We start from the raw sequence: 12,100 nt of genomic DNA, 5'->3' as shown, positions 1-12,100 counted from the left end.
TAGCGAAGCTCCGCCGGAGATCTCCATCGACACCGCCACCACGCTGTCATGCTGCCGGGATTCAAGGAGGAGCTACTACTTCTGCTGCCCGCTGGAACGGGGAGAAGGACGTTGACAAGGGATTAACTTGTCAATGCCTACGGTTGTAGACTAGGGTTTAGTTGGAAGTAGAGGGCAAGTAGATCTCGAAGGTTTCAGCCGAAAAGTACTCGACGATATGAAAACTAGGGTTTATGAGACAATGATTCGATGCTATCTTTGTCCCTCGACTCCCCCTTATATAGGAGGTGGAGCCGAGGGATTCGTATTGTACAAGTTACAGAGTCCGGGAGGGTTTCCAACTCATCCCGCAAGATTACAAATATTATCTCCTAATACAACTCTAGCTTTCCTTAATAACAACTTGGGCTTCCGATTCTTCTTATTCCTCGAGTCGTGGGCCTTCAGTAAACCCCGGGTACTATCTTCGGTAGGCCCATTGGGGATGCCTATGTCAGTAGCCCCCGAGATTTTGCTTGAATCGTAGAGTCAGGGAAAATCTCCACTGTTTATTTTTACTCTACAACTTTAAACTTCTCTATATTCCTTCATATGAATTTCTATATTGTTCAGGGATAATGGTAGTTGGGGCTAGTTCATCTAACGGATCAGGTACTAGTTAACTGCTCTAGTGGAAATCCGCAAAAACCTACTTCAAGATCACGTCCCTGGACATGACCTCGAGATACTGGTGTAAACTTCGACAGGTGCCGCTTAAAGTCTTACCATTCTGCCGAGTCCCAGTCATATTTATCGGGTACCTAACGCGTCCGTTAGGATTTTTCTTTGTATCTGTTGATACGGATAAAAGTAGCAAACCGACATCAGAGACGGCGCCACGCCACACAGAACGGATCTGGGGTCTTACCTTCGCAAAGTTTTGCGGCATTCAGAAATTGTTCGCAACTTTGGCGTTCTGAGAATATATTGTCGAGTGCTTATTCGGCTGTTGGAATGGCACATTTTATTGAGTCAACGGATGACTTATATTGATCTCCCGATGGGAGTATATGTAGAGTTACTTATAACTCGAAATATACTCTCTTGTTCTTCTATCTTTCTTTTTTATACTTTCATCGGGTACGCGAACAGCGTTCCCGATGGGAGTAGCCCCCGAGGCTACAGCCAAGGACTTGTGCTTGGGTGTAGGCTCCACGCCCTATGCTGCTATATTTTCTTTCTCTCCCGAAATTTTCAAATCTCTCGGGTGCGCGAACAGCGCTCCCGATGGGAGTAGCCCCCGAGGCTATGAGCAAATACTTGTATTTGATCATAGGCTCACACCATTTCTATTTTGTCTTTCTCAAATTTTTCATTTTTCCAAAGTAGCCCCTGAGCATTTGATCAAAAACTTGTATTTGATCAAAGGCTCTCCAATATCTTTTGCTGTCGACTTTTTATGAAACTGTTGAGTCGAAATTTTCTCTTGCTAAGATGACATCATTGCTGACGATAGCCACGACCGCTGTTCCTGGAAATCGTGAAAAGTTCTCTCTCGCTGCCTTGCGGGCCCAAATTACGCATCGTATTGACACGCCGTGCAAGTGGGGGACACACGTCCTCCGCTTTTCCTGGCGCACACACTGTAACTCTTCCAGGGTGAAATTACTTTTTTACCCCTGTTCCACGTGTACATCATCTGCCTCACGCTTTTTCCATCCAACGGTACGCTGCTTCGCCGCACCTCTATTTAAGGTCTCCATCTTCTTCCTCCAGCACTTTCGCTCGCGCCGCTCCTCCGCTCTCCTCTGCAAAAATCCCCTCTTGCGCCCCATAACTCCTTGAGCTCAGCCACTCTCACACTGTACTCCTGCGCCATTGTTGATGCCACCGCGCAGATTGATCAGGCACAGCACTCCTGAATCAAAGATGACTTCCGTAGATCTAGGTAGCGCTGAGTGGGAGAGATCCAAAATCTCTACCCAAGACATCAACCTCCTGAAGAAACTGGGGATCAGCAAGAAGCCCAAGGCGCTGTGCTTCCCCAGCGAAGAGAGCTACCCAACCCCTCCAATGGAGTATCGGGTTAGTTTCGTCGATCATCTCATCCGCGGTCTCTCTGCCCCCATTCACCCTTTTCTTAGGGGGTTGCTTTTTGTTTATGGACTGCAACTTCATCACCTCACTCCCAACTCTATCCTCCATATTTCCATCTTCATCACCCTCTGCGAGTCCTTCCTTGGCGTCCAGCCTAACTGGGCGTTGTGGAAACGCATCTTTTTCTGTCGTCGTAATGGCTCTCCCAATGTCGCCTATAACATAGGCGGCGTTGTTATCTGCGTTCGCCCTGATGTCGAGTACTTCGATGTCAAATTCCCTGACTCAGTTCAAGGGTGGCGCAAAAAATGGCTGTACATCCACGAGGAGAATCATGGGTGTGTTGAAGACAACATCCCTCCTTTTGATGGTGCCGAGAAAATCTATCGCCGCCGCTCCTGGGATGCAGAGGCTACCGACGAAGAAAAAACGGCGACGGAGGTACTGATGACCCGCATCCATGAGTTTCAAAGCACCCGCGGCAAATAGCTGTCGGGTATCCAAATCACGGCCTATTTCCTTAGAATCAGAGTGCAGCCTCTGCAGGCTCGCAAAAACCCCTCTGGAAGTATGCTGGCGACAATGATGTGGATCGGCTGTCGGTGGATTTGCCGGTCAAAGATTTAGAAAAACTTGTCCGGAAAATCTCCTCCCTCAGCAAGACAGATGCTATCCCCTCTTCTTGTCGCGTAAAACCATATAGCGCCACCAATGCGCTCCCCAAGGTAACCTTTGTCGACTTGCTTTTTTTTGTTTGATATCCTTTGCATAACTTCTTTTACTGACATCCCCCGTTGTTTTTTGCAGAACCATCCAGATCTTGTTTCTCTTCCTCCCCTTCCTGAAGGTGGGGAAGTTGAAGAACGAGCCGTTGTCAGTGATGACAACCAAGATGCTCCTTGCCCTGATAGTGAACCCGCAGTTTCTCGAAAATCTGCGGGATCCTCTGAAAAGGAGGCTGGCTCTGAGGCTACCACATCGGCACACTCTCCTCCTCCTGCTGTTTCTCCAAAGCACAAAAGGAAGAGGACGGACGTCGAAGATTCCGGCACTTCCAAAGCCGAAGAAGCTGCTCCTTCAAATCGGAAGGCAGCTTTTGATCCATACCTTGAAGCCCTCGTTAGTTCGTAAGTCACCTTTTGTTTCTTACTGTTTTGCTACTTGAAGATTTTTGTCTATCTTGCTTCTTATACTATCGCCATTTAATCGTAGTGGTGACGAGGAACAAATGCCAGCTATTGATGCGACTGCTCGAACGAGTAAGTCGCATACTCTAGTTGTTTCTGAGGTGCAAGTTGAAGGAGAAGAATCTTCGACTCCTCAACAAAACACCGACACACCTAATCCTCCTGCAAGCCCCCTCGTCCCTTCACCAAAAAGGGCGAGGGTTGAATCAATCACAGAGCCTACCTTACAATTGGGTAGCTCCTCGACTCCTCTTTTGGATGATGTAAGTCCTTGAATGCTTTCTGACGTTGTCGATGTTTTTACTGTTTGCTTTCTTTCATTTTGTGCTATCGCACTTTTTTCCCTACCGACGCTTTCTTTCTCTATCTTTCTTTAACAGCCTTTGATTAAGGAATTCATCCGCTTCGGTGCCCAATTCGTTGGGTACCGCGAGTATGCTAGCAAAGCTGAAGGTAATATCTTTTTGCTTCTCTTTACTTTTCCCTTCTCACTCCTTTCTTGTCGTGATTTTAACTGGATTTAACTATCTTGGCAGAAAAACTGGCAGAGGCCAACAAACGTGCCGACACACTTGCTCAGAAATTAGAGCAAAGTGAGGAGGCTCGTAAGAAGGCCGAATCAGATGCTAGTAAGGCTAGGGCAGAGGCTGACAAGGCCAAGGCCGACGCTGCTGGTGTCGAAGAACTTCAGAAGAGGCTTCACGACACTGAGACTTCGTTGAGCGAGCATATAGCCGCACAATCTGCTCGCGAAGACGCGATTACTAAACGCCTGAAGTCGCAAAACCGTCAAGTGCTTTAATCCGCCAGAAGATCTTGGACTGAAGCTGCGCCAAGAAAATCTGAAGGTTGCCGTTGAAAGCACTGTCGCCCTGGTTGCTGACAGCCAGCAAAACATCGACTGGACCAAAGTTGGCGACACACAGGATATGGAGACCACGAAGTGGCGATCGCTGATCAAGGCTGCGAAGCCCAACACAAAGAAGATCCTTGCTTATCTTGGATTCAAGCCTACTCCTGCTCCTAGCTCGTCAAAGCCGGAGGTCTAGTAGAATGCCCTATCTTTTTCTGTTTTTCATTTTTCTGTTTCTGTTGAAGGTTGTCGCCACAGTAGCTTTGGCGACAACTGTCATAGTAATTCTTTCGAAGACTCCTTCTGTAATATCTGTGTAAATGTCCCGAAGATCAATGGAATTCTATTTTGCGTGACCATTGATACTGAAATTTTATTTTCCAGTTGATATTTGATAACTACTCTGCAAATCCTCGTCCTCCCGACACTTTTCCTGCTTCCTCCTTCTCGAAGAAAACACTTGTCGATGATGACCTTGTCGAAGGTTCTTCAAGTAAACACTCCTCGCAAGATTTGCAAGAACTTCGCCAACAACTTCAGTCCATGAAAAAGCAGACTCTTACGATGATGGAGCAATCTCGCAAAGCATCCGAAAGGGAGAGGATTGCCCTTCAACAAGCTAAAGAAGCCATAACTGCCAAGGAAGCTGCTATTTCGGAAGCTGAAAAAGCAACTACTCGAGAAAATAGTATGCTCGAGCTAATGACTGAAGCTAGTGTGGATATGTTGGGTCTGCTTTTTTCAACCTAGAACTTCTTCTGTCTTTTGCTGTACCCCCCCCCCCCTTTTTTAAATTTCTTGTTCTTTCACTTGATAGGTTCTGTTCTCGACACTGCTGCTGAAGATGAGAGGGTGAATGTAAGGACAAACCTCCTCGTTAACCTTTCTCTTAACCACGGCTGTCTGTTCTGGGCCACTCCCGAGCGGACCCAACAAATTGTCAGATTCCAAGACCGCGCCTGCCAGGTTCGCGAATTCCTTAACTTCTGCACGAGAACCTTGACCCTTGTTTACAAGACTATGTTCCCTCGAGATGAAGCTCCCGATACTCTTCTTGGATTGATGGAGAAGTTTCGAGATGCTCCTCGTATTCATAACTTTGTACGAGCTCAGTTGACTGCTGGAGCAAGATTCGCCATGATCATGATACATATTTGCCATCCAAAACTAGATCTGACGATGATTGTCCCTGACTGCCTGGCCAAGAAATCGCGACGAAAGAATAACATCGACGAAATCAATGAGATGGTGACTCCTGTGGCTGAAGCGATGATGGATGAACTTCTTCGGATGGATTCTGAATTCTTCGTCAAGGGGAGCTATGCTGAGCACAAGACAACTGCTGCAAATAACAAAGGTTTATCCATAGATAGTATATTAGGCCTTGACTGAGTTGTACTATATTGCGAAAAGTTGTGTCTATATTTTTCGTCAAATTCTTTGTATTGATGAAGTTGTCTATATTGTAAAGTGTAATCGATATTGCGAAGCCCCCGAGCCTTTGGCTGGAGCTTATACTATTTTGTCATCTCGAAGATTTTACTGTTTTGCGAGAACATATGTATTTTGCTATCGTGGGTTATGAGCCCCCAAGCATGTCGAAGAAAAAAGATGTATACCACCACTATCTTTTATTATATTGCAGCACCGCGAGCCCGCCTCATTAAAAACCTTTCCAGCCCCACTCGGTGCCCTGAAAAGGAAAAGAGTGCGTATGAAAACTCGCGGGCGTTTCAGTACATTGTATTTTTACAAGGGAGGACTATATTTCGGCTCTAAGCGTAGAACCGCCTGAGCTGCGCCACGTTCCAGGGGTTTTGTAACACCCCAACTTTTGCAACCTTGATTAGTTGTTCTTATTGCAAAAATTGGGGGGAACAAAAACTTTTTCCATAGACTAATTAAGATGAATTGCCTTGATCTGTTTGTTATGATGAATTGCCTTGATCTGTTGGTAGATGAATTATCTTGATTTGCTTGTGAGTTTTGTCTTGAGCTACCTCTTAGAACAACACCTCTAGTGGTTAAACCAGCAACTCACCCAATAAAACACATGTGTGGCTTAGGAGGAATTTTTTTCCTTCTTACTACATCAAGCTCTTCTTCTGATGATAACATAAGTGTGCCATCATGATCTTCCTCTTTGTGGTACAAGATAGCTCAATCCTACTTAATTCAAAACCTGGGATCATCTACCCCTAGCTACATCCCTCTCTTATACCCACTCATCCTTGTTGGTTATGAGGCCATGTCGACCATCTGTGTTGACAGGCTTAAAATGTCCAGACTTTGGCAATTGATCTCTAAGCACCCACAACTGTTATTGTTGATCTCAATGCATGGATCCCATCTATGCAATACCCTCTTCGACCTCCACGTCCTGCATGTCTCAGTCAATCCTTGCAACTCATATATTCAACTTTATCTGGTATCATATCCCATGTTCCAGCACCAGATCACTTCTTCCTCTTTTACCTCTTGTTTTTATTTTTATCCAAGTTTAATCTTCACAAAACCAAGAGTGGGAATGATGGGTACATTTTGTAGCCACCATCTACCCTTGAGAACACCCCTCCATAAATTAGTTTTCCTCCTCAAAAACCCTATTGTTTTCCTTCTCTAGTTTTGATCACCAAACTACTTCTAGTTTTATTAAATCTTTTCAAGATATTTCTTCAAACAAGACAAAGAACTGAAATGGGTTTTGTTTTTCATCCCATTTATACCAAGTACTGATTTCTAAAACATTACTCTCTATTTTGCTTTCCTTTTTAACAGAAAGCTTGTTTATGGTATCTACACCATTTCTTGTTTTCCTCTTGCTTATTTTACATTTGAGAAAAACTCTACTTTACTTGAGAAAGTAAGTAGAATATTTTGAACTTCTATGTTCCAACTAGTTTCCTCTCCACATTTTCAAATTCCATTCCACTTGAGTCATTCCCAATTGTCCCTAGACAATTGAGGTGTTTCAAATACTTTTCAAATAAGTTCCATTTCAAATGACAACTCTTGCACATCTTGTGTACATCTCTGATCTACCCCATAATGTTCCTTCATCCTCCAATTCAGGATCAAGTAGATGATCTCTTGATACTTTCTATTGGTCTCCCTTCAACTAAACCCTAGACTCTGAGAGTATTTCAAACCACTCCCAATTAACCTCTTATTTGTAGAGCAACTTATAAATTTCATCCTACCCATCTCAATCATCTATTCTTTTCCATCATCACCTTGACCTCATGAATTGGTGATTTCTGCCACCATATTCATCCTTGTGAGTACATGGTTACTTCACTCACCATGTCTCTTAGTCTTTCTCTATAATTGTCTAAATCACTATCTCCACCATCATCCCTTGGCCAAATTGATAATTTGATTAAGTTGCTTTATTCTTGAACATTGGCACCTATTTTTATCATCTCTCTTCCTTATTTAAGCACATCATCTAAACCACCATCTTGGCAAAGAATCATGTGGCACCATCTTGATCAACATGCATGGTGAAAGCTTCCTTTGTTGACTCATTTTTGCATGACACAAAGGTGGGCGCCGGCCATGCTATGCCATGGCACACATGTGCATCATACCTCTCCATCTCTCTCCCTCGCACAATTACTCCACCTTGGGAAACCTCTCTTTTCTTTGTCTCTTCCCAATGCCACTAATAATTTCAGCTTGGGTCAATTTTCCCTTCCCCAAGCCAGCCACCCATCTCCACCAATCAAAGAGGAGGCAGCCACCCCTCTCCCTCTATAAAAGGGGCTTGGCCGGCCACCTCCCCATCCTTTGCTTCTCATTTTTGGACACTCCACTCCTTCCTCCACTCTCTCACACCCTTCCCCTACCTCTTCCCCACGAGCTGAAGCTCCACCAAGACTCCATGGCCGGCCATGGCCATGAGAGCACACCAAACCGCAGCTCCCTTCCTCCCTCAAGCTTCCCCTCACCATGAGAGTTTCCCTCTCACTCTCTTCTCCCCTAATCTTTGATGAGTCCAGCTCACTTTCTCCTTTCTCCTCTCACTAGATTGGATCTTGATGCAGGTGCATGTTGGTCCAAGTATGGAGAAGGTTGAGCTATCCTCAGATCTGAAGTTCTTGAGCAAAGTTCGTCCAAAACCTTGCAGTAATTTCTGCTATCTTGCTGTTTCAGATTCTGGTACGAACTTGTAAAATCCGTCAAATCTTGTGTGCAGATCCAAATCGAGTGATTCAAAGTTCCACAGATAGGTATTGAAAAGATATACAACTTGGTGCTGGTCTCATCCTCAAATTCTTTACGGAGTTTGCATGGTAAATAAAATTCTGTAAACATGCAGAATCACTGTTTGTTAGATTTATCCCGTTTTACCAAACCTTTTTGAGCAAACTCAACTGTGGGTGAAAGCCCTCTTCAGTACCTTCCTTTTTGGCGTCGGTTTCACTGCAATTGACCTCCTGAAACTAAAATGGTTGACAGATCAAGATCTGGTCAGTTCTGACTTTGTCGAATTAAACCAGGAGCTTGGAAATGAATTTTTGAATGAAACCAGTTGGGTAAAAACCACCTTTTCAATAACTTTCAGATGAAGCTGACCTCATATTTTTATGAGTTGTGTACGATTTGTGGTGAATTAAACTTATTCTGTGTGTTCTGCAGACATGGCTGTTAGCTTTTAATTCATCAAAAATCCATTTTTGAACCTAATTGAGTGATTCCAATTCTGTAGGATTACTGAATGTTTTCTTAATCATCTCCAACAAGTTTCAAACCTTTATCTGTTCTGCAACTCCATAGTTAAAGAAAATGGTGAAAACATGCAGTAAATTTGTCAATCCATTTGTGAGAGTTTCAAAAATAATTTGAACCCAAATCCAATTGTGTTTGCATCTCTGTTTAATTACCTTTCAAATGCAAGTAGCCTCATATTTTTAGGATTTTTCTACGATTTATGGCTTACAGATCTTGTTTTCTGTACAGTCAGATTCAAAGAAATTCCTAAAATTGTAGGTTTAATATTTTTGGGTGATTCCAATTGGGTTAGTCTTGTATTAGTACTGGCTATATAGGAAAAATATTATTAGTCTCTGTTAATACATATTTGTTGCTGTTAGTAATGTTTATGTGTGACATGCATTGTTGAAGCAAAACTTTTCGGTTTATTTAAAACCCTTGACCAACTCTTTTTAGTAGAGATGGGCAACCTTTGTTTTATGCTTGCAAAACAAAACCTCTGCAATTTAACTTTAGCTCTTTTGTTTTGCTTAAGTCTTCAAATGGTGGGGCATATCATTTGCTCCTATTCTTGTGTAGTGTTATGTAAGCTTCTTAAAATAGGGAGAATGATTGCCCGCTTTTCCAAAAATGTTTCAAATTATAATGTGAATGTTTTTGTTGCCAAACTAATGCACTTGTCATCTTTATGATGTTATCTACCAGGGGATATTTGGTTTATACCATGGTGATAACCGAGAGAGGCAATTGCTAAGTTGTGATGCACTCATACCTTTACTAGGTAATTAAATGGGGTTTTCTAAATTAAAACTCTTAAAATTGTTTTGTGGTGTCTATAGGTCTTTAGTATGTTATACCTTGGCTGCATGGTTAGTTGTTGATTGTTGAATGTTGTCTTGTTGATGCAATGTGATTGATTGTGTTCCTTTTATATTTTTCGGCGATAGATGCGAACAATTCCGGAGAAGAAGAAGAAGTGGAATCGGATGAGAAGATTATTTATATTGTTGGAATTCTTATATTGATGGAGTTGAAGAAGTACAGGGACAAATAAGCCAAGGCAAGCCATCTCTTGATCTCTGAATGTTTAATCACATATTGTGGTTACTTTGTTGTTATTCTTGTCTCTCGATCCATCTTGTGTTGTTTCTACTTATGTTGATGGAGCATGCTCACAATGAGCCTGTTTATTCTCTTTGACACCTCACCTACAACCCCCTTTAGTGAAATGGTGGTCTTCATCATCATGTTCTTGGTGTACCCCTCTAAGTGTGATGGGTACGCCCACTTTTCCTGTGTGTGTCGACCTCTTGACACCCTTTTTGCACCCCATAGTGGTATGGTGGTTAGCATCATGCCCTTGTCGTATCTTAAACCCCTTGTTGATGCCATGCATACTTACTCCCAAGTTTGTGAACCCCTTGTTGCTATTATACATACTTACTCTCGAGTGTGTTGAACCCCTTGTTGATCTTATGCATGCTTACTCTAAGCAGGTATGCCCCCTTGACCACCTATATTATCATCTTCTTAGTGGTATGATGATTAACATCATGACCCTTGTTGAATCATGCTATTTATGATGTCCCTATGCATGCTTATCCTAAGTATGTATGATCCCCTTGACACCTCAATTATCATCTCCTTAGTGGTATGATGGCTAGCATCACGCCATTGTTGTCTCTTAGTTCTTACATGAAACTATAGGTTGGGAACCCCCTTGGAAAAATACCTTGTTGAAAAGAATTTTTGAAAACCTTGGGTGAGTTGGACTTACCCAAGTGTGTGTTTATGAAAGGAAAGGATCTTGGCAAAGATGATTGGAAAGAAAATCTTGTTTTCGAAAACTTTGGCGTCTAAGTATTCACCCGTGACAATTAACTCGCGCAACCACATTACCCTGGAGTGGGATGGGGCTTAGCTCGTAGTTTGTTCTTCTTAACATGGGACACCGCACAACTATATAAGGGTAAGGTTACCCCTGAATCCGGATTGTCGTTGGTGGAGACAATAGTATAACGGGAGGCCTTCGGGGCTGACCCGTCCGGAAGACACTATGGGTCTCCTGGCTTGGCGGTGGAGCCACGCTCAAAGTGAGGTGAGCTGCCACGGTGCCGGGGAGGTACATACTCCATATGGTAGGATCCCGTGCTAAGACGAATAGGCGAAAGGCTATGTCCGAGTTTTTGTCATGGCATAGTTGATATGCGGGGATGATTCCCACATGATGAACTCGCGGATCTTGTGGGGAAAGTGTGCAAACTCTGCAGAGTCAAATCTATTCGAATAGTCGTGTCCGCGGTCATGGACGGTTGGAATGGCTGTTGCTTAGCCTGATGAGTTTTGTTTTACAAAATTGTTTGACAAAGGAAAGGAAAGAACTTGTTTTGAAGTACCGGAAGGGTACGGGAAAGGATGTGTTGACCATATGGAGATGGTCGGGAAGGATAAATAAAATTGGGTTACCCCATCCTAGTGTTTTATGTTGTGGAACTCTTTTGAAGTATCTTCTTCAACAAAGATATAGAGATGTCATATGATCTTCTTAGTGTCCCCTTCAACTGTGATGTTGGGATGCTACATCCACAAGAGAAACTACTTCTCTTCTTCATGCTATTTCCACTGGAGAAATTAGCTCTTCCCTCTTGTCATCTTAGATTAGCATTTGTTATCTTGCACTCTTGCAAAGTACCTTCTTGATGGTTTGCGAGTACCATTCCAAATGTACTCACGGCTTTGTCCCTAGCCATTTACTTGGCCAGACTTGGAGGAACACGATGGATGAAGAAGGAGTTGACGACGTCTATGCGAGCTAGGAACGTCTTCCCAGTCAGTTGCCTGTAGGGTTACGACAGATGACTTGGGTACTGCGCTGCTGAAGTGTTGTTGCTACTCTGATGTTTAGTTAAGCCCTTCGAGGCCATTATGTGAGTATTGGTCATGTGACCATGTTGTAATTTTCTTATTCCGCTTTGTAATGGATGGTGTAATTTGATATCAGTTCGGTTATGTGTTCACGGCGCACTGATCATGGGATCGTGAACTGTATACATAACAGGGAATTTCGGGCAGCTAGTCCGGGGTCCCCACAGAGCTGGTATCAGAGCCATCCTGACTGTAGGAAACCTTAGTTAGCATGGACGTTAGTTAGGAAACAAGTACTTGGGAAAAACTATTTACGAAATAAATTCTTTCTTTAGTCGGAAGCATAGCTTCTACTACTCTTATTTCTTCAAAACCTCCAAATTCTTATCTCTCCGCTTTATAA

The 12,100-nt window shown here is 43.3% G+C and overlaps 1 long non-coding RNA gene across 2 annotated transcripts; it reads left to right on the top strand.

Annotated features, from left to right (window-relative positions):
• Positions 1-8,572: 8,572 nt before the first annotated feature.
• On the top strand, positions 8,573-11,893 carry LOC127334387 (uncharacterized). Of its 2 annotated transcripts, XR_007872148.2 has the most exons (4): positions 8,573-8,654; positions 9,538-9,613; positions 9,780-9,892; positions 11,595-11,893. It is a non-coding gene; the product is annotated as an uncharacterized lncRNA (long non-coding RNA). The 2 variants fall into 2 exon arrangements; XR_011751047.1 differs by lacking the exon at positions 8,573-8,654 and having other exon boundaries at positions 9,072-9,613.
• The last annotated feature ends 207 nt before the right edge of the window (positions 11,894-12,100 follow it).

The sequence above is a fragment of the Lolium perenne genome, chromosome 2 (genome assembly GCF_019359855.2).
Source record: "Lolium perenne isolate Kyuss_39 chromosome 2, Kyuss_2.0, whole genome shotgun sequence".
Classification (NCBI taxonomy): domain Eukaryota; kingdom Viridiplantae; phylum Streptophyta; class Magnoliopsida; order Poales; family Poaceae; genus Lolium; species Lolium perenne.
The sequence above is the reverse complement of the archived record's forward strand: the minus strand, read 5'-3'. Positions and strand labels throughout refer to the sequence as shown.